Here is a 24,762-nt window from a genome sequence, read left to right as displayed (position 1 = left end):
ATCCATTTCAAAATGTTTGAAACATTCAGTCGAAAAAAATGCTTGAAAATTCATAAACATCAGTATATTTAAATACTTCTTTAGTTGGAATAATTTGTTGGTGAAGCGGAAACTACTATAACTCTAAGAGGAACAAATGTTACAAATTCAAGCTATTGTTTCGAAACAAATGAAAATGTTCAGCAAAAGATATTCTAAAAAGCAAATAGAAAACACTTTGTTCTGAAATATTCTAACTAGTTCAGTAGATTGTCCTGTTTTTAGAATGTTCTAGAACTTTCAGTTTATTCCGAAACATTTAGCATTCTGGGAACATTTCAAAAATGTTCTGGGCAATTTTCAAGATTGTTCTGAAATGTTCAAATTTGTTTTCGGGACGTTACAAAAGTGTTCCAAAATATTAAGACATTTTCAAAAGTGTTCCAAAACATTCTGACTTGTTTAGTAGATTGTTCTATTTTTGGAATGTTCTGATACTTTTAGTTTATTCCGAAACATTCAGATTTGTTCTGGGAATATTTCAAAAATGTTGCGGAACATTATGACGTTTTTAAAATGTTCCGAAACTTTCAGTTTACTCCGAAACATTCAAATTTGTTCTGGGGACAATTCAAGATTGTACTAGAAAATGTTCTGAAAAATTTTCAAGATTGTTCAAAAAATGTTCAGATTTGTTTCTGGGACATTTCAAAAGTGTTTCGAAATATTTAGACGTTTTCAAAAGTGTTCCGAAACATTTTGACTTGCTTAGTAGATTGTCCTATTTTCATAATGTTCCGAAACTTTCAGTTTATTACGAAACATTAAGATTGGTTCTGGGAACATTCAGATTTATTTTTAAAACATTTCAAAAAATGTTTTAAAATATTAAAACATTTTCAAAAGTGTTCTGAAACATTCTGACTAGTTTAGTAGATTGTCCTATTATCAGAATGTTCCGAAACTTTCAGTTTATGCCGAAAACATTCAGATTTGTTCTGGGAACATTTCAAAATTGTTCTAGACAAATTTCAAGATTGTTCCCAAATGTTCCCATTTTTAAGTCATTTTTTAGTTATTTGGAACAATTTGATGATGAAACTAGAACAATTTCATTATCCTTAAAAACATAAATTATTTTGAATCAAATGGAAAAAAGTTCCACATAAAAAATTAATCCGAATGTATTCTATCAACAATAGAACTTGTTCTGAGAACAAAATAAAATGTTCAGAGAACAAGATAAAATGTTTTGGACAAATAAATTGTTCTGGAATGAATAAACATATTTTAGAAAAATATCATTGAAGTATAGCAGAATAAATTTGACAGCAACTTTGGACAAAGTTGGTTGCTAGCGCAGGAAACCAAAGAAGAAAAAAGAAATCGGCCAATGAAAAAATAGCTGAAGGTACATGGGCGTGATCCGTGGCTCTCCCTCCAGTCCCCTTGTGCGACAGCTCGGCCCCTGATAGCATATGCGATGAATAGAATTGCCCGTTTCTTCCGCGTACGGCCTACTGCCCAACAACAACCTCCCGGGGCCGAACTGGTTTGACCGCCTGACAGGTGGGACATAAACCCCCCGGGAGTCGCATCAACGGCAGCCGTTGCAAAAGTAAATCCAGAGCAGCGGGTGGCTTCGACTGACTAACCTTGTTTAGGGCTTTAATTTAATTAATAGGCGCACGCCGCAGCGGTATTCCAGGAGTTAGCCTATTTTTAATTTTTAATTTTTGGCCTCATGGTGGTTTCATTTTTTTTTCAAAAGTGAAATATTGTACACCCAGCTTCTTTTTGCAAACTATACAAAGAGAGAAACAAATTCAAACATGAAGACGATATGCTCCATTTCGACTTTTTTATAAGTCGGTACGCTCAGTTTAGTCTTTTATACTCTTCCTATAATAGCATCTACATATTAATTAGGGATGAAATGTGAATGTGGATATCCAAAATATCCAACATCTGTATCCGCTTAAATATCAATATGGATATCCGTATCTGTATTCGAATTTAATGCGATAATAAAGTGGATACACTCATACACCCGAATCCGATTTTGATTGATTTTCTCTATCCGATTCCGCATCCGTATTCGACGATATCCAACATTATCCGTATCCATTTTGATTCGAAAACTGTATAAAAGTTCTATTCATTTCCCATAACCCATATTATTAATTTTTATAATAAATATATAAGAAGATCAAATTTTTACTTTTAAATATTCTTGTTTTATGTTAAAATTACTTTTATATATTAGTTAAAATTATTCATATATTTTTTAAATATATTTTATTTTTAATATTATTTTTATGTATTTATTTACTAAATATTTATTGATAAATAAACTATGTTTAAGTAGCTACCTTTATTGTATTGTTATACTTTAGTTTTTACAAGTATAACGATTTTGTATTCTGAAACTACTAATAAAAAATAGCTAAACATTATCTTATTATTGAGTAAATATCCGAATTCAAATCTAAATCAGAATTTGAGGTATCCATTTTGCATTCTTATCCGAGAATATCTAAATCTATATCCATTTCGATTTAAAATGTGGTAAAAGATGCTATCCAAATCTGATTCCATGCGGATCCGATCCGCTTGCATCCTGTTATGAGGACCATATAAGTTCTTTTAACAATGAAAGCATCTATGTATCGAGGAGAGTGAATTCAAAGATATAGCCTCCCGTGATGTAATATAATTCACTACTAAAAAAATAATTTATAGCAACGTGAACGTACATCACGGGACTCTAGAAAACACTCAAATCAATACAAATTTTTTTTTTCTGCAAACGTGCCTGAGCACGTATTTCATTAAGAGGAAAGCAATACGACCATTACAACTCTTAATAGACAGAGGCTATTAAGGTAGAAACAGAGCGCCGCCAAGCAGATGGCAGGCAACCCAAACAACAGAAAAGATACAGCAAGAACAACGGAGGGGGAGACACACCCGAACCTACCGACCGAGCCACGACCAACAACTGAACCTGCTAAAAAATACTACAACATCAAGGGTGCAAAAGGCCTACAATACAGCAAGGTGGCAAAGCATCCACCGAGATGACCAACCACGGCGGCAAAGCATCCGTCCGAAACGATCTTCAACCAACACGACAATGGCGGCAAAGCATCCGCCAGAACAGAACGACAGCAAAGTATCCGCCAGCGACAAGAGGGGCGGCAAAGCATCCGCCAGTCGACGACCAAATCAACCCAGACGATGCAGCTGAAATATAACGAAGGCAGGCCCAAAAGCAGAAGCGTCCCTAAGAGAGCATCCTAAGAGAGCATGAGGCCACCACCAGCAGAGTTTCCAAAACGATGCCTCTAGGAAGGTAGCGACGCTAATGGCGCCGTCATTGTCTGACCACATGGTCAAGGTTTTCACTCGAAAAGCTCACCAGAGAGGAAGGAATAGGGGGAAAACGACGCCTTCGACAAGGTAAACGGCGCCCGAAGGCGTCGCCGTCATCAGTCCGCAGTCAGACCAAGGCTTTTGCCTCCCCCATTCCCAACCCAGAGCGCGACCCAAGGCTAGCGGCGGAGGTCACGGTCCCCGCCCTAGCCCCCAAGCTGCACGCAGCCACAGGGCCGCCCTGGCACAACGACGTCGCCGCCAGACTGCCGAGGCACGGACCACCCCGCAGCAGCAGGCACCCAGCATGGGCCGCAGGCACAGATGCAGCCGCCGGCGCAGCTGCAGCCAGGGTTCACCAAACCGTCGGTAACCGGTCCGGTTTGACCGGTTACCGGTCAAACCGGTCCGGCCCGGTTCCGGTTTGGTCCGGTATGAAACCGGTCCAAATTCAAAATTTAAATTTGAATTCAAAAAAATGAAAAATTCCCAAAAAATTTCTAAAAATACTTCAAGGTGCGACGAATCTAATGGTGTCAAATTTTCTCAAAAATTCGTTCATTTAGTATAGTTTGCGGGGATTTGAAGTTAAACAAAAAAACGTACATACAAAAGTATTAAAATATAATGTAAAAGTAGTACAAAAGAGGGTTGGAGGGTTCATTTAGACTAAAATATGTTATACAAACATTTATTTAGTATACTTTGCGGGCATTTGAATTTAAACCAAAAAAGAAAAAAAATTGAATTTGACCGGTTACCAGTCAAACCGACCGGTAAACCGGTCAAACCGGCCGGTATACCGGTACGAACTGGTTGAACTACGCCATTTGAATTCAAAATTGAATTTGACCGGTTCCGACCGGTAACCGGTCAAACCGGTCCGGTAAACCGGAACCAGAGGCCGGCGGTTACCGCTAACCGGTCGGGAAATAAAACCCTAGCTGCAGCGCGGCGGACGGCAGAGGCCGCCGCAGCCGGAGCAACAGTAGCCCCAGGCTGCAGGCGGACTAGAACCGCGGGAGAGGGGCGTCGCCAGCAGCCAGGAGCGCCCGGAGGGGCGCAAGCGCCACAAGCGACGAGCGACGACGGATCTGGCGCAGGGGACCGCGGATCCAGTCCCGGCAGCCGGCGGCGGTGAAGGAGCGGCGAGGTCATAAGGCCGGGAGGAGGAATAAGACGGGATGGAAGAGAGATGGCGCGGGGGGAACGAGCAGAGCCGACTTCGGCTCAGCCGCGGGCCGCCGCCACCGCCCGGACAGTGGCGGCCACCGGGAGGCGGCTTACGGAGGGACGGACGAGCGTCGCCCCCCGTGTCGCCTGGGAGAGCGACGCGTTGGGGGGGGGGGCAATCAATACAAATTCAAAGATACAATCTGAGGCGAGTAATAGGTAAACATGGAGTAGTGATCGAGGATGCATGGCCCGGACTCCAGAAAACTTTGTGGATCAGCAAGCAAGCAAAACACAAGGCATAGTAGAACAAGACTTTCAATTCTGCTACATCGGCCATCGCTTCGCTGGAATTGAAAGGACTCCGGGGGTGTTTGTTTCCGCTTATAATCCGATTTTGGATGAAAATAATCTATAATCCCACCCAAACGGTCTGATTAATTTTCGATTGTCTCGGTCGCCGCTCACTACAGAAGCTCCGAAATAACGTGCGGGCCGATTCCCCTGTAAGCGTCGCCAGACTCGCGTATCGGATAAGCGAAAGGATTTTCCACCACCTGCCCCTCTCCCTGGTACCCTCCGACCCATCTCCCCGGCGCCCCTCCCCCGACGCCCCTCCTCCTGCGACCCACCACCTCCCCTGCACCCCGTTCCCCGCCGCCCCTCCTGCGCCTCGTCACCGGCCGCCCCTCCTCGGCCCAGATCTGTGCTGTGCGCCGCCGCTGACCCCATTCAGGTGCGCCGCCGCCCCCAAGAAGGTGCGCCGCCGCCGCCCCTTTGTTTCGCCGATTGGAGTAGCGCCACCGGCCGAACTGACGCCTGCCACAGCCCTGCAGTGTGCTGTGTGCTGCCGCCACCCCCAAGGTGGGCCGCCCCTGCTTGACGCCGGATCTACGCCGCCTACCCCTGCAGTGCGCGGCCACCACCCGTGCCGTGTGCTCCCGCCGCCCCCAAGGTAAGCTGCCGCCTCTTGTTGCTGGATTGATGCGTATTCTTCTAATTTCAGATTTGTTGGCCATGCCAGGATGTATTTCTAATTTCAGATTTGTACCATTTGAGCATGAGGAATTATAGTTGCTTGTATGGCACTTCACAATTTCATTAGGGAATGTGACTTAGAAGATCCGCATTTTGAAGAAGACGTTGAAGATGATTGTCCTCATCCAACTTATGATAACACAGATGATGGTGGTACTGGAGATGATGTCGACATGAATGCATTTCGTGATGCAATCGCTACCGCTACGATTTCATGATTTAGTTTACAAATTAGTTGTATCTATTATTTATGTACTCAATGTTTAGAAATTAGTGCCGGTATATCTCTTGTTATAATTGTGATATTAATCTATTTGATCTAATAGTAATATAATTATGTAGTCAAGGTTGTCAAAAAATATAAGAATTATTAAATTCTGCTCGTATTCAGCAAAAAATGAGATATCATCAGCCTCAAGGGTATTTCAGACATTTTACCACTCAGCTCAGAGAATCGACTCAAAATAATCAGAATTGTCAAACATCCAGTTTATCCAGACAGCCGATTCTCCAGACAGCTGGCTTATCCCAGAATCCTGATTCTCAGAAAAGCGAGGTCCAGAAAAGCGGAAACAAACAGCCCTCTATAGGCCGCGCCGAAGTCCGGTTGGCAGTTAGTTACCCGCACCATAGCCCAACCCTACAAATTGGCGGACACCACTGCGCCGTCAACGGAAAGGGATCCGCTGTAGTTCGGCAGCCTGCAGTTGGCCCACTGACAGGTGGGCCTGCATGTGTGGGGCCCACGTGTCAGGGACACCACTGCAGGGCACTCAACTGCAGCGGATCTCGTTCCGCCGTCAACACGACAACACCCCCTCCCCCCGTCTCTCGCTTCGCGCTGTGCGATCGCTCGCCGCCTCCATCGTCCCTCCAAAACCCTCGCTTCGTGCCTCCGTCAACGTTCCTCTCGTGTCAAGGTACGTTAGCTTTTGTTTCTTCCGCGTGTATCCCGTGGAGATCTCCGGGTGTTGCTGTTTAGATCAGATTGAACATGAAACTTAAACATGGCGGCGAAACGGGCGGGCGAGCGAGCTAGCAACTAGTTTCTGTATCTATGTAGGCACCCTTCAAGTACTCGCTGCCGGCGAGAGCTTTGAATTACTGATCGGTTTCCAGTGAAATCATGTTGATATCATGCACATGTTTTTCCTTCTTGCTGTGAAAATAAACTAATAGATCGCCCCTACACCGAGGGCAAGCTCGGTCTGCAATCTATATTTTATTGATCGATCGGCCAGTTGCAGGAATTATTGCTTCTTCAGCCATGGCAGCGTAGGGCTGGATTAATGGGAAGGTCAAGGCCGTGCCTTCTGGCGACACCCTGGTCATCTTGGGGAGGGCAAAAGCGGATATGCTCCCACCACAGAAGTCGATCACCTTGTCGTCTATCATCGCTCCAAGGCTGGTAAGTTCGTGTGCACGTCTGCAACGTCTGCCCAATATACAGCTTTGCAGATCTTGTTCTCGTTGCCCTTAGTATTGATTTGAGAGTTCCTCTTTGACGTAGGCATTGCGTTATGGAACAGATGAGCCGTTCGCCTGGGATAGTAGGGAATTTCCGAGAAAGCTTTGCATTGGACAGGTCTCCATCTGATTTCTGTATACTCATAATAATACACACTCTCATATCGTAGTTCTCCCTTTTTAGAGTAGCATCCAGCATCGTTCACAACTAACATGAGCTAATTGGACGAAGCAGGATGTTAAGTTCAAAGTGGACTACATAATTCCTGCTTCTGGCCGTGAATTTGGCAGGGTTTGTCTTGCTGGAGATCAGAACATTGCGGGCCTCGTTGTCGCCCAGGGGTTCGCCAAGGTGAGATGATCGGTTACTCTATTGCTTTGGTGAGCTTGCCATGTTTTGCTATATGTGTCGTATATATTAATTTTAAATGTTATTTGGCTGGTTGACCAGGTAAAAAAAGCAACGTCAGAAGGGTGACACTAGTCCATATGTTACAGAGTTACTAAGATTGGAGGAGATTGCTAGAGATCAAGGTTTAGGTTGTTGGAGTAAGGTTAGTATTCATCTCCGAGGTTTCCAAAACTCCAAGCTGTGTGTATTATTAGCAGAAATTTGTTGGTTGTGATTATAATGTATCTCTTGTTCATTATTTATCTAGGAACCTGGTGCTGTGGAGGCTTCAGTAAGAATCCTTCCATCATCAACCATTGGAGAAGCCAACTCTTGTCACACCCGGTTTTAAGAACAAAACCGAATACATAACTATATGTTATGTATGCCAGGATCAAGTTTCATACATGTAGAGACATCATAAGTGAATAATCAGTAACAGTATCACGAAAAGAGAACTAAAACAAATAAAAGACTATCAGAGTTATACAGCTTATCCTGGAAACGAGGGCTCCAAACTTCACAGGCAATCGACTGGGGGGTTGCGCATGCCTAGAACCCAGCATCATCTTCAAAATACTTCTCACACCTTCTCCTTCTAAGCAGCAGTAAGCAAGGGTGAGTACACTTATGGTTGGTACTCAGCAAGGCCACAAGAAATAACCAGAATGTGATTTATATCCATCTTTAAGTTTATTAATCATGTGAGGGTCCAAGCCGCTCCTGACCGTGAGCACGGCTAACCGGTTAGTTTTAACTCTGGAGAGGTTGTACACTTTCACCACAATTCGCGTAAAAGTTCCGAAGAACTTTGAACCCAACCACGCAATGTGCTAGCTAGGCACAATACCACACTTCCGAGGTGTGATTGCATAGGGACGCTACGAGGCCTTTACAAAGATTCCCTAACCTATGATAATCCGCTAAGGTTTCAAGTCAAAGCGGTCATAACACTGTCCTAATGAGGTGGTACCTTGCCAAAGGACAATTAAACAATGCCAATTGCCCCAAGAGGACCGAGCTATACCCCGTCGATGCATCCCCTCTTGCCCTTTCGGTAAGACTGTCACAAGTTAGAGTCTCTAATTAATTAGCCAAGACTAGAGCCATATAGTATTGTGGTTGTACTGTTTTCTTGGGTGGTTCTCCATGTTCCAATTAAATCATATAATCTTATAAATAAAGCATAGACAGAAGTATGGTTAGGGTCACTTGCCTTTCTCCAACGAAAAGCTACTCTTACTGCTCTTTAGTTTTTGCTCACTTGAAATTCTTGATCTTCAATATTCGAACAACGATCTTCTACTCGGAGCAATCATCGGGCAAACATACAAAACAAACAACAAGTACAACTAAGAACAATACACCAGAACAAAAGAAAGGCTTTTAAAGGGCGTACTAAAGAATAGAGCTCGCTGCTACGGTTACGAGAGCGCAAGAAACACGAAAAACGGAACTAAAACGGCGATTCTATGAGATAAACGATGCTTCAAGGATCTAGTCGCGATTAACTATAGAGTTAAGAGCTAACAGAAAAGATTTGTAAGACACAACAAAGTATGCTCACAGAGGATAAAAAGATTATAAAGCTATTGCACACGTCACAAAGATCACGTGAGCGCGAGAATCGATGAAAACGGAGTTAAAACGAAAAAGTTATGGCTAAAACAAGATCCTAGGGGCTTATTTGCAAACAAACAGAGCTTCCAGGGGCTAGATTTGAAGAAACCAGGGGCTAAAACCTAATTAACCATAGACTTCAAGGGCTAGCACGTAAAAACACCTAAGCAGGACTACGGGTTCTATTTTGGAAAAATAGAGGGGTTAAACCATAAAAGAAAGGACTGGTTTGTAAATTCTTTTCACCTAGCATGGACCGCGGGTTGATTTGCATGAAACCGAGGGTCTCTTTTGCAAAGTGTACTAGGGTTGACCGGTATTCAGCTCAGTTGACTTGGGTTAGATCGGATCTGGATCGTCGGATTCGGATCCGACGGCTCTGAGCGTCTCGGGCGGTTCGGCGGCGGCGCACGGCGGTGAGCGGCGGCGGGGTCACCGGCGTCAGCCGAAAACGGCCTCCAGGGCACGGATTCGAGCGCGGGTTGGCCTGGGAGCGAGAGCGCGCGACGGGGAACTCAGCTACGGATCTTGGGAGGCGGTTTGGAGACCGTGCATAGGGGCGCGGCGGCGAGAGGCGGCTCGGGTGGTCGGAGCTCCCTCCGATGAGCTTTCTGCGTGCGAACGAAGGGGAAAACAGAGAGAAAATGGGGGCCGGCGTGATCCTCACCACGGTGCGGAGTTCCGGGGGCGCTCTAGGTCGATGGGAAGGCGACGGAGCGGGAGATCAGCGGCGGCGGCTCCGAGCTCCAGAGCCCCAATGGCGGCGGCGATTAGGGTTTCCAGCGTTGCGAGGGTGTCGGCTACGGGTTCGTGGGGTTTGGGGCCGCGGGCGCTGCCCTTTATAGGGGTGAGGGGGAGATCCTTGGCGTGCGCGCCACGAAGGCCGCGGCGAGGCGGGACGCAGTCGGACTCGGGCTCTGCTCGAGTCCCGGTCGGGGCCAAGGAGGAGGACGGCCCCGACAGGCAGGGCCCACCCGTCGGTGAGAGCGGGAGAGAGGGCGGGGAGGCGGACTGGACCGGGAGAGGAGAATGGGCCGACGGGGTCCCATGGGCCGCGGGAGGAAGGAAAAAGAAAGAAAAGAGAGAGAGATAGAGGGATGGGCTGGAAACCAAGAGAGTGAGAGGGAAAAGCTTTCCTTTTTTTCCAAAAGAAAAACAAACACATTCAAATTTAAATTTGAACACAAGGATTCAAATTCAAACTGAACAACAAACAATAAAACAATGCATTGCGGCATGAATGCAACACAAACAAAACAACCTTGTTTAATTTAGAAGACAACCAATTATTTTTTATACTAAATTCCCTGTAAAGAAAATAAATGTTGGCAAAATTTTAAAATCTTTGGGAAAATTATTGTTTTATTTTTAATTTTAATCATATCCTGAAATTTAAAAATTTCAGGGTGTGACAAAACTACCCCCCTTAAAAGGAATCTCGTCCCGAGATTCACAAGGCTAGCAAGAGACAAAGGTTTAGGTGGGTAGCATCCGACACATATTAACTTCCTTCTCAGTTATTCCTTCTTGCAATGTATTCTTCTTAATTCCTGGTAACTCATACAAAACGCTTCACGGGTACTCAGTCTAATTCCTCCTTTAACTTCCATTCTTTCCACAGCTTCGTTAGCACATCTTTCGAAGAACATCCTTCGTACCTTGATAAAGTGATTTGAATAGAGCTTGATTGTTTCTTTCTGGTTTGGAGTCTTGTATCACCTCTCAAGTCTTCATGTACTTCTGTCATGGAGTTAATTATCATTTTCTTTTTCACACCAACTGGCAAGGTGTCCATCTTCTCCACACTTGAGGTAGTATAATCCAAGGTCACGGGATCTAGTCATCTTACGCTTTGTTGGACATCCATTGGCATAGTGCCCTTCTTTACTACATACAGAACACATTCTTTTGGCATACCCATCCTGGCTTCATCGCTTCGTGGAACATCTGTTGGCATAGTGGCCCTTTTCACCACATTTAAAGCACACTACTCTTTTAACACGTCCATCCCGACTTTCTTTCTGCTCCATCTCCACTCTTGGTGGAATGGCTTGTGCGTCAGGATTCTTCTCGATAGAGTTGTCATATGGAGGTTGAACCACTTCAGGCTGTAGTTGGTTGGAACTGGGTTGAACACTTCTATCTGCCAACGGTTGTGGTAACTCCACCTTCTCTTGACTTGCTTTACTAATTTGTTTCTTAGGCTGCTTTCTTCTTTTAGGCTGAAACTCTTTGAAAGAGATACTCCAATCCTCGAGGTTTATAGTCTGAGTACGGTCTTCATCTTGGGCGGCTCCTTCTAGGACTGGATCTTGGGCAGATAACTTTCTGTTGATCTCTGAATGGTAACGTTGTCTTGCTTCTGCTGTCATTAAGCTATCTTCTTGAAGACATAGACGACCATAATGCTCACAGCATTGACATGTTCCTGGAGTCTTACTAATCTCATGTTGTTCTTTTTGGAGTGGCTTTGGTGCTTCATAGTTTCTTTTACGCTTTTCATTATTCCATGCTTCAGCAACTTTCATTTATTGACAACCATTGCAGATGCTTGGAGGTTGCTAGTATTGCTGTTAGCGTCGCCATAAACTTCCTTCTTGACATCCTCGAAAGGATTAGGTAGAAAGACGGAGGATAACAAGGAGGGGGAGGTATAAAAGAAGAACCCATCTAGGCAACTGATGTCATTGTAGGTAGAAGACCCACAGTACACCAACAATCATTACAAAGATACGAATCAGACAAGGCCATAAAGTCAAGCATCATCATGCAAACACTGAATTTCACCAATCAACATAGTCAAAGACGATGCTAAACGTTGTTAGAGTTAGAAGGGGTTCTCCTAAGCATGGTTTTATCTTCCAGCTTCTCGTTGTTGACGACACGTGTATCCTTCAGCTTGTCTAGTGTTGACTCTACCTTCGTGATTGTAGTGGTAGTGAGAGTGTCATAACCTAGCTCAAGCTTGATTCTTTGGTGGTGCTCTAAATCCTTCATCTAACTCGAGTAGGAATGTTGGCAAGTGGTCCAATTGCTTCGACTTGACTCTCATGATGAACTAGTAGCTCCGTTCTTCAGATGACTTGGACAGGCATTAGGATACATGGTACGGATAATCTAATTATTTTTGAATCCGAAGAGATACTTTGGAATCAAAAGTCAAGGGATAGATCCAAAGTGACATTTATTTGGAAAGAAAGGAGAGGGTAACGAGAATCATAAAAAGGGGTGATTGACCAAGGGTCAAACATTAATAAGGATTTTTAAAGGAGAGAGTAGGTCAAAATACGAAGATTGTGGATTTTATTTTACATTTGCAATTAAGAAAGTGCAAATGAAAAGAAGATCAGGTGAAAAATAAAGTGAGTTATCAAGGCTTATGAGAGAAAAAAAATAGTTAAGGAGTGAGAATATTCAATGGAGAGGGTCAAAGAACAAGCAGGAATAGATTTGAAATCAAAAGAGACCTTAGAACACGGCCATTGCTATCTAGGCTTACGTCCTACAGTCGATACTGCTCTGATACCACTTCTGTCACATCCGGTTTTAAGAACAAAACCGAATGCATAACTATATGTATGCCAGGATCAAGTTTCATACATATAGATACATCATAAGTGAATAATCAGTAACAGTATCACGAAAAGAGAACTAAAACAAATAAAAGACTATCAGAGTTATACAGCTTATCCTGGAAACGAGGGCTCCAAACTTCACAGGCAATCGACTAGGGGGTTGCGCATGCCTAGAACCCAGCATCATCTTCAAAATACTTCTCACACCTTCTCCTTCTAAGCAGCGGTAAGCAAGGGTGAGTACACTTATGGTTGGTACTCAGCAAGGCCACAAGAAATAATCAGAATGTGATTTATATCCATCTTTAAGTTTATTAATCATGTGAGGGTCCAAGCCGCTCCTGACCGTGAGCACAGCTAACCGGTTAGTTTTAACTCTGGAGAGGTTGTACACTTTCACCACAATTCGCGTAAAAGTTCCGAAGAACTTTGAACCCAACCACGCAATGTGCTAGCTAGGCACAATACCACACTTTCGAGGTGTGATTGCATAGGGACGCTACGAGGCCTTTACAAAGATTCCCTAACCTATGACAATCCGCTAAGGTTTCAAGGCAAAGCGGTCATAATACTGTCCTAATGAGATGGTACCTTGCCAAAGGACCATTAAACAATGCCAATTGCCACAAGAGGACCGAGCTATACCCCGTCGATGCATCTCTTCTTGCCCTTTCGGTAAGACTGTCACAAGTTAGAGTCTCTAATTAATTAGCCAAGACCAGAGCCATATAGTATTATGGTTGTACTGTTTTCTTGGGTGGTTCTCCATGTTCCAATTAAATCATATAATCTTATAAATAAAGCATAGACAGAAGTATGGTTAGGGTCACTTGCCTTTCTCCAACGAAAAGCTACTCTTACTGCTCTTTAGTTTTTGCTCACTTGAAATTCTTGATCTTCAATATTCGAACAACGATCTTCTACTCGGAGCAATCATCGGGCAAACATACAAAACAAACAACAAGTACAACTAAGAACAATACACCAGAACAAAAGAAAGGCTTTTAAAGGGCGTACTAAAGAATAGAGCTCGCTGCTACGGTTACGAGAGCGCAAGAAACACGAAAAACGGAACTAAAACGGCGATTCTAAGAGATAAACGATGCTTCAAGGATCTAGTCGCGATTAACTATAGAGTTAAGAGCTAACAGAAAAGATTTGTAAGACACAACAAAGTATGCTCACAGAGGATAAAATGATTATAAAGCTATTGCACACGTCACAAGGATCACGTGAGCGCGAGAATCGATGAAAACGGAGTTAAAACGAAAAAGTTATGGCTAAAACAAGATCCTAGGGGCTTATTTGCAAAGAAACAGAGCTTCCAGGGGCTAGATTTGAAGAAACCAGGGGCTAAAACCTAATTAACCATAGACTTCAAGGGCTAGCACGTAAAAACACCTAAGCAGGACTGCGGGTTCTATTTTGGAAAAATAGAGGGGTTAAACCATAAAAGAAAGGACTGGTTTGTAAATTCTTTTCACCTAGCATGGACCGCGGGTTGATTTGCATGAAACCGATGGTCTCTTTTGCAAAGTGTACTAGGGTTGACCGGTATTCAGCTCGGTTGACTTGGGTTAGATCGGATCTGGATCGTCGGATTCGGATCCGACGGCTCTGAGCGGATCGGGCGGTTCGGCGGCGGCGCTGGCGATGGCTGGCGGCGGCGCACGGCGGTGAGCGGCGGCGGGGTCGCCGGCGTCAGCCGAAAACGGCCTCCAGGGCACGGATTCGAGCGCGGGTTGGCCTGGGAGCGAGAGCGCGCGACGGGGAACTCAGCTACGGATCTTGGGAGGCGGTTTGGAGACCGTGCATAGGGGCGCGGCGGCGAGAGGCGGCTCGGGTGGTCGGAGCTCGCTCCGATGAGCTTTCTGCGCGCGAACGAAGTGGAAAACAGAGAGAAAAGGGGGGCCGGCGTGATCCTCACCACGGTGCGGAGTTCCGGGGGCGCTCTAGGTCGATGGGAAGGCGACGGAGCGGGAGATCAGCGGCGGCGGCTCTGAGCTCCAGAGCCCCAATGGCGGCGGTGGTTAGGGTTTCCAGCGGGGCGAGGGCGTCGGCTACGGGTTCGTGGGGTTTGGGGCCGCGGGCGCTGCCCTTTATAGGGGTGAGGGGGAGATCCATGGCGTGCGCGCCACGAAGGCCGCGGCGAGGCGGGACGCGGTCTGGCGCGAGGAGGAGGACGGCCCTGACAGGCGGGGCCCACCTGTCAGTGAGAGCGGGAGAGAGGGCGGGGAGGCAGACTGGACCGGGAGAGGAGAATGGGCCGACGGGGCCCCATGGGCCGCGGGAGGAAGGAAAAAGAAAGAAAAGAGAGAGAGATGGAGGGATGGGCTGGAAACCAAGAGAGTGAGAGGGAAAAGCTTTCCTTTTTTTCCAAAAGAAAAACAAACACATTCAAATTTAAATTTGAACACAAGGATTCAAATTCAAACTGAACAACAAACAATAAAACAATGCATTGCGGTATGAATGCAACACAAACAAAACAACCTTGTTTAATTTAGAAGACAACCAATTATTTTTTATACTAAATGCCCTATAAAGAAAATAAATATTGGCAAAATTTTAAAATCTATGAGAAAATTATTGTTTTATTTTTAATTTTAATCACATCCTGAAATTTAAAAATTTCAGGGTGTGACAACTCTTCTGGTACAAAGGGTTTTGTTGCTGAGATGAAAGGGAAGGCTTTGGAGGCCATTGTTGAGCAAGTGCGTGATGGTAGCGCTATTCGTGTCTACTTGATCCCTAGCTTTAGTTTTGTCCAGGTTTACGTTGCCGGTGTTCAGGTAATAATATGTACCCCTTCTCTGTTGTCCTTTTAACTCTTTCCTTTTCCTTGTTTGTATGGCAAATATTGATTGGACTCAAATCATAGGCTCCATCCATGGGAAGACGACTTCCAAGTGTGGTTGCTAAAAAAGAAGTAACTAACAATGTTGATGCCAATGGGAAAGCATCTCGAGGAGTTCAAGAACCACCAATATTGGGGACATTGCAGAAGCCCGTAGCATCTGCAGTTACTTATTCTGAAATTCCACCAGATAGATTTGGTAAGGAGGCAAAGCACTTCACCGAGACAAAAGTTCTCAACAGAGAAGTAAGTTTCTTATATTTACATTGAGTTATTATTAGAAATGATATGATTTACATTGTTTAGTAATATATTTATAATTTTATTGCAATTTTTGTAGGTGCGTATTATACTGGAGGGAACAGACAGTTTTGATAACATGTTTGCTTCAGTGTATTATTCTGATGGAAATACAACTAAGGACTTAGCACTTGAGCTTGCAGAAAATGTACAGATAACATATCGTTTCATCAATTAAATAATCCATAGCAGTCATTTATGAATTTTTACTCACGGGCACTTCTTGTCATCTTACATATAGGGATTTGCAAAGTATATGGAATGGAGTGCAAACATGCTTGGAGCTGAGACCAAAAGAAAGCTTAAGAATGCCGAACTTCAGGCTAAGAAGGAACAGCTAAGGATATGGACGGGATTTCAGCCACCTGTCACAAATACAACACCGATACACAACCAGAAATTCACAGGAAAAGTTAGTTCTTTTCACCATGTTTTAATAAAAAATAGTATTATTATATTCACTTCTTTTTTGAATTTTTAATGAAAGGTAGCATTAATATATTTGCATCAGAAGTGGAAACATGCATGGGATCCGTACAAGGTTTATGCACTTAGAAACAAGAATACCATCCATCAGTTGTACAAATAAATTGAAGATTTGTTAATATTATCAACAATTGAGCTAACATATTATATAATCTTTTTTGGTAAAACTCATGTGAGCTGTTATATATATCTGTTTAGTTGGCCATGCAGTACAACTGTGCATATCATTTATACTAACATGGTTCCATTTGATATCATTTCAGGTCATAGAGGTGGTGAATGGGTACTGTATAATTGTTGCTGATGATATTTTACCAGTTGGAAGTCCTTTGGCACAGCGGCGTGTAAATCTTTCTAGCATCAGACCCCATAAATTGGTTGATTCATTTGGAGAAAGCAAAACTATTGAACATTTTGCTCATGCAGCCAAGGAATTTTTGCGCACACGGCTAATTGGCAAAGAGGTATCTTTAGTCGATTATTAATTTATTATACTAGTCATTGTTCATAAACATATAAATTCTCTTTAAAATTGATCTTAGCATTTGATTGTTTTACAATGTTCAGGTTCATGTCTCAATGGAGTATTCTAGGAGAATTAACATTTCAAATGGACAAGTTGCTGCAGACAAAACCAACGTAGTTGACGCCAGAATTTTGGATTATGGATCTGTTTTTCTACCCTCCCAGGCTGGTAGCTCTGGCAACCTACTTGGAGCCAATGTCGCTGAGCTCTTGCTTTCACGAGGATTTAATGATATCACAAGACACCGGGACTACAAGGAGAGGTGACACCACTATGATTCACTCTTGGCAGCCTATTCGCGTGCTGAAAAAGCGAAGAAAGGATATCATGCCAAAAAGGATTATCCTGTGACTCATATGAATGATTTGACAATAGTTAGAATTTCTTCTCACTCAAGAAATCATTTGCTTTAATCATTGTTTTTCCTCTATCTAGTTGTTTATTTCAACCTATCATATTCTTAGATTCCTGCAAAGAAGGCGAGAGATTTTTTCCACTTGTTACAGAGAAATAGAAGGTACTCTGCTGTGGTTGAGTACATTTTCAGTGGGCATCGCTTCAAACTAACAATACCTAATGAGACATGCACCATTGCCTTTTCATTCTCACGTGTTCGGTGCCCTGGTAAAAATGAGCCCTACTCAAATGATGCCATTGCTCTAATGAGGAGAACAATACTCCAACGTGATGTCGAGGTATGCATTTCTACCACTTTTCAATTTTGTTAGCTCTTTATAGTTTCCTAAAGGATGTTAAGTGCCTATGTAGATTGAGACTGAAGCTGTGGATAGGACTGGAACATTCTTAGGTTCCTTATGGGAGTCCAAGAACAATATAGCTTATGTTCTTCTTGAAGCCGGCCTAGCCAAGCTTAGTTCTTTTGGACTTGACAGAATCTCAGATGCCCAAAACCTCATAAGGGCAGAGAAGTATGCACAACAGAAGAAATTGAAGGTGATGTTATTTTCTTTTATAGTACAAAACATTAGAAAATGTTAAGAAATTATAATAGTTATGTTTTCTAGGTGTGGGAGAATTACAATGAAGCAGAAGTGATTCCCCAAAGATCGTTGGCTGGACAAAATGGAAAAGAAACTTTCAAGGTTTGTTTACTCTAGAAAAATTTTGTTGTTGAACTCGGATACATATGCACTACAACATGTTCTAATTAATTTGCTCCACTTTTAAGGTTATTGTAACTGAAGTCATGGGTGGTGGAAAGTTCTACGCCCAGATAGTTGGCGACCGTCGTTTGGACATCATTCAACAAGAGCTGGCTTCTATGAAATTTAATGATGTATCAGACACTTCTGATATATATCCGTCGCTTGAATGCATATCAGATGCCTTGAAAGTTCAAGATCAACCAAAGCTTACTCCATCGGATACATCAGAAGTTGGAGTTGAGCCAAAGAATCATGTGGTTCCTCTTCGTTCTACTTCTAAGTGGTCTAGTTTGTTTAAAGATAAAGTAGATACTTTGAAAGATGAAATTCCAGTGGGCACTTCGGAAGCTGAAGATTTGTCAGTTGTTCCATCTGATGTTGTTCCATTTAATCCAACTAAGGGCGATGTGGTGCTAGCCCAATTCACTCTTGATAATTCTTGGAAAAGAGCCATGGTAATGAGTGAAACCAACTTTTTACATATACAGAAAAAGTAGTTCTCTGTATGCTTGTTCGCATCCTTTTGTTTTACATATATATAGCAACAAAAAAAACTAAATTTGTGTTGTTTTTTTTTGTTCCCCTAATATGAACTCATCTTTTCTTGTTCTGCAGATTTTGAGTGAACATCAAGGACCCACGGAGAGGGAGTTTGAAGTATTTTACATTGACTATGGAAACCAAGAAATAGTTGCTTACAGTTGCTTGAGGCCTGCACCTGCAAATCAATCTACTTCCTTGATTCCTCCACTAGCCAAGTTATTCCGTCTCGCATTCATCACAGTTCCTAACCTGACGGATGACCTTGGTGAGCAAGCTGCAAGGTATCTAACCATGGTGTTGACAGTCAAAATTGTCACCAATCGGTCTGACCGAGCGGTCTGACCGGTCGAGGCACTGTGGCCTGTCCGGCAGAGACCGACCGGTTTGACCGGTCCAGATAGAGTCCGAGTACAACTAGGGTTTTTCATAGATTTAGATCTTGTAATAGGATTTCTTGCGGGACAAGTCCATCCACCCTATAAATATAAAGGGTCACGGCCGATTGAGACATCCAATCGATCAAAATACATCAATATATTATTTTTCTTTATGTTTATTGCCTTTACTTTTGTCTCTAAACCCTAACTCCTTCCAACCCTTTTCTGCTGTTCTTCCTTCGTCTCCGCGGCGTCTGAAGGCGTTCTAGGTGGCCTACCGATCCTAGAACAACCCTACGCGCGTTTGCCCTAACGGGGTCCCTCCCGGGCGAGCGTTCGTCGGATTTCGCCGTTCTGCACCGGCGAACCGGTCTGACCGGTTACCCCGACCTGTCTGAGCATCGGCGCTGCAAATTGTGCCGTCGCTCGCTGCGCGATCAAGCGCGTTCGTGTGTTGGCCCTAGATTGGCGCCAACATATTTTGGCGACTCCGCTGGGGAAGAAAGATCTTGGTTGTAAAACCGATCTAATCTACTCCATCTAGTACCATGGTGAAGCTGTCGAATCCTGGTGAGATCGATCCCGATAACATCAGCAGACCGTCTGTTGATGAATTGCCGCCCGAGGATCGTCAAGCTTATGAAGCCTTCATAAAGGAGTGTGAAGAGGAGAACAAGCGGCGCAAGGAAAAAGAACTTGAAGAAAAGCGTTGGTGGTTCTTGTCTCACTTCTCCAAGAATCGGAAGGGTGATATCTCTAAAGACAAGGAGGTGGTCATTCTTTCGGATGAAGATGGTTAATGGTCAAGTGCTACTGTAAGTGCTACAACACCGCATATTTTAGAGCAAATTACTCAATTGGTGGTTAATGGTCAAGAAAAGATTCTTGCTACTGTTCAAAATATGATTGATAAATCATTAGGCAAGCAACCTTTGATTGATGATAGTGGTACTCCTAGACCTAATATTGATGGCACTTTTTATCATAATACTATGCATCTTGAATCATCGGCAGCACATGTACCCCAATACGGCATGCCGATGAATTTTTATGGTCAGAAAACTCCAGAGCAGTATCACGCGCATGGAGCGGTCGGACCGGTCTCTCAGACCGGTCAGACCGGTCATGGAGCAGTCGGACCGGTCTCGCAGACCGGTCATGGAGGACCGGTTCCAATCGGTCCGACCGGTTCTGGAGCTTTAGTTGCATATCCATCGTCTCCTGAACCAATTACTAGTGCACCTTATGTTTCGATTGGCTTTAGCCAAATGAATAATTCGTACACTATGCCTCCTCAGGGTTCAGGTTATTCATATGGTACAATGCCAAATAATGGACATTTGCAGCAAATACCATATATACAACCGAATCATATACCGCATGTGCCGAATAGCCCTAATACCAATGTTCAAAGGCCAAATGATTCTTATTTTAATCAAATACTTGAGAAGCATAAGAAAGATTTGACTGTTATGTTTAAAGAAACTTTCGGCGTAGAATTGAAGGACAAAACTCTAGTCTGTCAAAAGCCTTATCCTGAGTGTTTTGATTCCATACCATATCCTCAGAATTTCAAGGTGCCTGAATTTATTAAATTCACTGGGGAGGATAGTAGAACTACATGGGAGCATATTAGTCAGTTTAATGCACAAATAGGAATTTATGGGAGTCTTGATCATTTGAAAATTAGAATGTTCCCTTTGTCTTTATCTGGCACTGTTTTTTCATGGTTTTCGGCATTAGCACCTAATTCTGTGCAAACTTGGTCTCAATTAGAGCGTAAATTCCATGATTATTTTTATAATGGTGAAAATGAGTTGAGGCTATGTCATTTAACATCGGTTAAGCAAAAGCATGATGAGTCTGTTGCTGAATTTATTAGAAGATTTAGAGATACAAAAAACCGATGTTATAGCTTGGTTATTTCTGAAAAGGAAGCCGAATTAGCTCTTAATGGTTTGAGATCTCATATTAAAGAAAAATTAGAAGGATATGAGTTTCTAACTGTTAATCAAGTGTTGCAGAGGGCTTTGGCTCAAGAAAGCCGAAGCAAAGAGTCTAAGTTTAAACCCGATCGTCTTAGTATGCATATGCTACAAGGAGAATCTTCAGACGATGAGGGTAATGAAGTATATGCTGCTGAATTTGTATGGTCATCTAGTGATAAGCCCAGCACTTGTACTTCTTTAAAGCCGATTTCTAAAAATCGGCAAGATGAGATTAAATTCACCTTTGATGTGACAAAGTGTGATAGAATTTTTGATGAATTGGCAAAGCTTGGGAAGATTAAGTTCTCTCACACTATTCCATCAGCAGAAGAATTGAAGCGGCGTGCATATTGTAAGTTACACAATACTTTTTCTCATGCCACTAATGATTGCAATGTTCTTCGTAGACAAATACAATCGGCTATAAATGAAGGACGATTGGTTGTTTCTGCGATGCAAATTGATCAAAATCCTTTTCCCGTTCATACACTTGAGTTGTCAAATCCAAAAGTATTGATTCGGCCGCATCAAACCGAATCGACTAAAGGGAAAAATGTGGTGGTTGGTGAGGAAAGGCATGAGAAAAAAGTGCTGCAGAGCAAGACTCCTCGAGTTGCAACAGAGGCTTCAACACTCGGGGGGCAGGACAAGGAAAGAGGGGCCGATTGCGAGTCCACCGGTCTGACCGGTTCAAAAGGCGGTCTGACCGGTCCGACCAGTCTGACCGGTTCTAGAACCGGTCTGACCGGTGCGCCCAGTCTGACCGGTTCTAGAACCGGTCTGACCGGTGCGCCCCGTAAATCTGGGAACTCCTCCAAAATCAAGACAAGGCCGAGTTTTAAGGAACTCTTGGCCAAATATGAGATGAAAGGGAGTGCTCAGAGACAGAAGGGGCGACCAAGCAAAGTTAAGGATACGGGATCATCGTCAAGACATCAAGAGCAACGAGTCGAGGTAATTATACTTCATCTAGTGGACCGATTGCTCCATGGTATTGCTGGTATCCTTACTTTTATACACCTATGGATTATAGTAGGATGCATATGCAATCATATTATATTCAATATCCTCCTATGTATCCAAATCATGCATTATTACAAAGACCGATTGTTGCTAGCAATAATCCGATCAAACAAGATGTTGATTGCAGCAAAGAAAATGAAAAGAGCAAGGAGCAAGATTCAAAGTATTTACAGCCGAGGTGGTGTCCCTCAGGCTTGTCTCATACTCAGAAGCGAAGGCTGCAACGTATGCGCAAGAAGGAGTCGATGGAACAGCAAGTGGAGGCCGTGCCGAAGACGTCAGCGATAATAAAGAAGGTGTGGCAGCCCAAACAAGCTGTTTCATCATCGATTTGAGCAAAAAATGGCCGATAACTGTTTATCGCCTTTAGTACAAAAAATGGCCGATATAGTGTTAATTATCGCCCTTAGACAATTTTGGCTCAGAAGAATGTTTTTTGGCAAGCAAGCTTTACCAAAAAACAGGGGGGCATATGTTGACAGGCAAAATTGGCACCAACCGGTCTGACCGAGCGGTCTGACCGGTCGAGGCACTGGGGCCTGTCCGGCAGGGACCGACCGGTCTGACCGGTAGGTCCCACCGGTCTGACCGGTCCAGGTAGAGTCCGAGTACAACTAGGGTTTTTCATAGATTTAGATCTTGTAATAGGATTTCTTGCGGGACAAGTCCATCCACCCTATAAATATAAAGGGTCACGACCGAGTGAGACATCCAATCGATCAAAATACATCAATACATCATTTTTCTTTATGTTTATTGCCTTTACTTTTGTCTCTAAACCCTAGCTCCTTCCAACCCTTTTCTGCTATTCTTCATTCGTCTCCGCGATGTCTGAAGGCGTTCTAGGTGGCCTGCCGATCCTAGAACAACCCTACGCCCGTTTGTCCTGACGGGGTCCCTCCTGGGCGAGCGTTCGTCGGATTTCGCCGTTCTGCACCGGCGAACCGGTCTGACCGGTTACCCCGACCGGTCTGAGCATCGGCGCTGCAAATTGTGCCGTCGCTCGCTTCGCGATCAAGCGCGTTCGTGTGTTGGCCCTAGATTGGCGCCAACACATGGTCTTGCTTGATAACGAGAAAGAGTTCAAAGCAACAGTTGAAGAGCGCGGCAATGTGGGAGCTAGGCAAGAAGGACAAGGGACCGGAGAAGTGCTTATCGTGACTTTGCTCGATGAGGATGCAGAAAGCAGCGTCAATGCTGCATTGCTGGAGGTATCACATTCTCCTCTCTCAATTAGTTCTCTCCATGTATAATAATGCATTTACATCAACACTAATATGGTGTAGTGGCCGATGCAGTTCCTCACTGAAACTGATTGTTAATGTTGGCTTGTCTACAGAATGGCTTGGCTGAGATCGAGAGAAGGTCGAACTCGTGGGACAGGAGGGGTTCCGTGAAAAATTTGGAAAAGTTCCAGGCGCACGCGAAGAAGGAGCGTCGCGGCATTTGGCGTGTTCGGGGCACGGATGTGCCAGATGAATCTGCAAGAGAAGGTGAGGCATGCGACGCCAATGACGACGACGACCTGCTACCACCAGCTCACTTCCAAGACCACCTGTTATGACCGGGCGGGTCTATCAGCGTCGCGCCAAGAAGAAGAGGGCGCAGGATGTCACGCGGCGTGGCTAGGAGCAGCGGGCGATCAGGAAGATAGGCAGGCGATTTGATTTAGTTTTGCTCAGGGTTGTTAGTTCGGTTTCCTTTAATAGAGATATTCATATATATAGTTGGACTCTTTGTATTTTGGAAATTAAGCAATGACAATTATCTAGTTTCCCATCTGCTATCGGCGACGCTCCGACGGCGCCAAAACGCACCAGCCACGATTACAAGTTACAACCTGCGCCACATCCCTAGCTCCAACCTAGCCCCCTCCATCCACGCACATAACAACTTGGTATCAGCTTGCTCGGGTTCTAGCAACGCCATAGAAGGCCTCCAACAATCGGTGGATGAACTCAAGACCCTCATCGAGCAGATGAACACCACGGCGACTGCCCTTGCGCCGCTGGTCCCTAACGTCGCTTCCCTGGTGGCCATGGCCAATTCGGAGAAGGGCAAGAACAAGGAAGATGATGGTCTGTTGGGTCCTCCTGACAAGCCGCCGCCGCCGCCGCCACCTGTCACTCAACCACCGGTGCATCCGCGGTACCCGGACCACTGGCCGGAACAGCAGGAAGACGATCACTCGTTCCCTCAGACCCACGATGGTGTTTCCATCGTTCGATGGCACCAGTGATCCACTCCCATGGATCAACCGTTGTGACCTGTATTTTCGCGGCCACAACACGCCGGCCCACAAGAAAGTTTGGATGTCGTCGCTACACATGACTGACGCTGCCCAACTTTGGTACTACCGCCTCGAGACGATTCAAGGTGAACCAGATTGGCGCCGCTTCTGCCAGTTGGTGAACCGCCGCTTTGGTCCGGCCATCACGGAGTCACCTCTGGGCGAACTAAGGTTTTAAAAAACGCTAGACGCTAGGTGAACGCTAGCCTATAGTTTAGAATTTTTGTGATTAAACATAGATTAAACATCTTTTGTGATTAAACGACACTGTGATTAAACACAACGCTAGGCCAAAGTTTAGAGTTTAATCAAGATTAAATATAGTTTTAAAATGTTTTTTTAAAACAGGGGGGCGAACCCACCCAGCCGCGCAGAATGGGCACGGTGGAGGAATATGCCAAATAGTTCGTCTCCCTCGCTTGTCGCGAGGTGGAGCTCTCGGAACGCCAGCAGGTCCAAATTTTCATCGCTGGCCTCACCAACCCATTACGGACAGACGTGGCTATCCAATCTCCGGCGACTCTTGACGATGCCATTCATCACGCTCGCGCCTACAAGCAACGGTTGGCTCTCGAACCGGCACCGCAG

At 44.3% G+C, this 24,762-nt stretch overlaps 1 pseudogene; it reads left to right on the top strand.

Annotated features, from left to right (window-relative positions):
* The first annotated feature begins 5,609 nt into the window (after positions 1–5,609).
* Positions 5,610–24,123, top strand: LOC120640098 (annotated as a pseudogene).
* The last annotated feature ends 639 nt before the right edge of the window (positions 24,124–24,762 follow it).

The sequence above is a fragment of the Panicum virgatum genome, chromosome 7K, assembly GCF_016808335.1.
Source record: "Panicum virgatum strain AP13 chromosome 7K, P.virgatum_v5, whole genome shotgun sequence".
Taxonomy (NCBI): Eukaryota; Viridiplantae; Streptophyta; class Magnoliopsida; order Poales; family Poaceae; genus Panicum; species Panicum virgatum.
The sequence above is the reverse complement of the archived record's forward strand: the minus strand, read 5'-3'. Positions and strand labels throughout refer to the sequence as shown.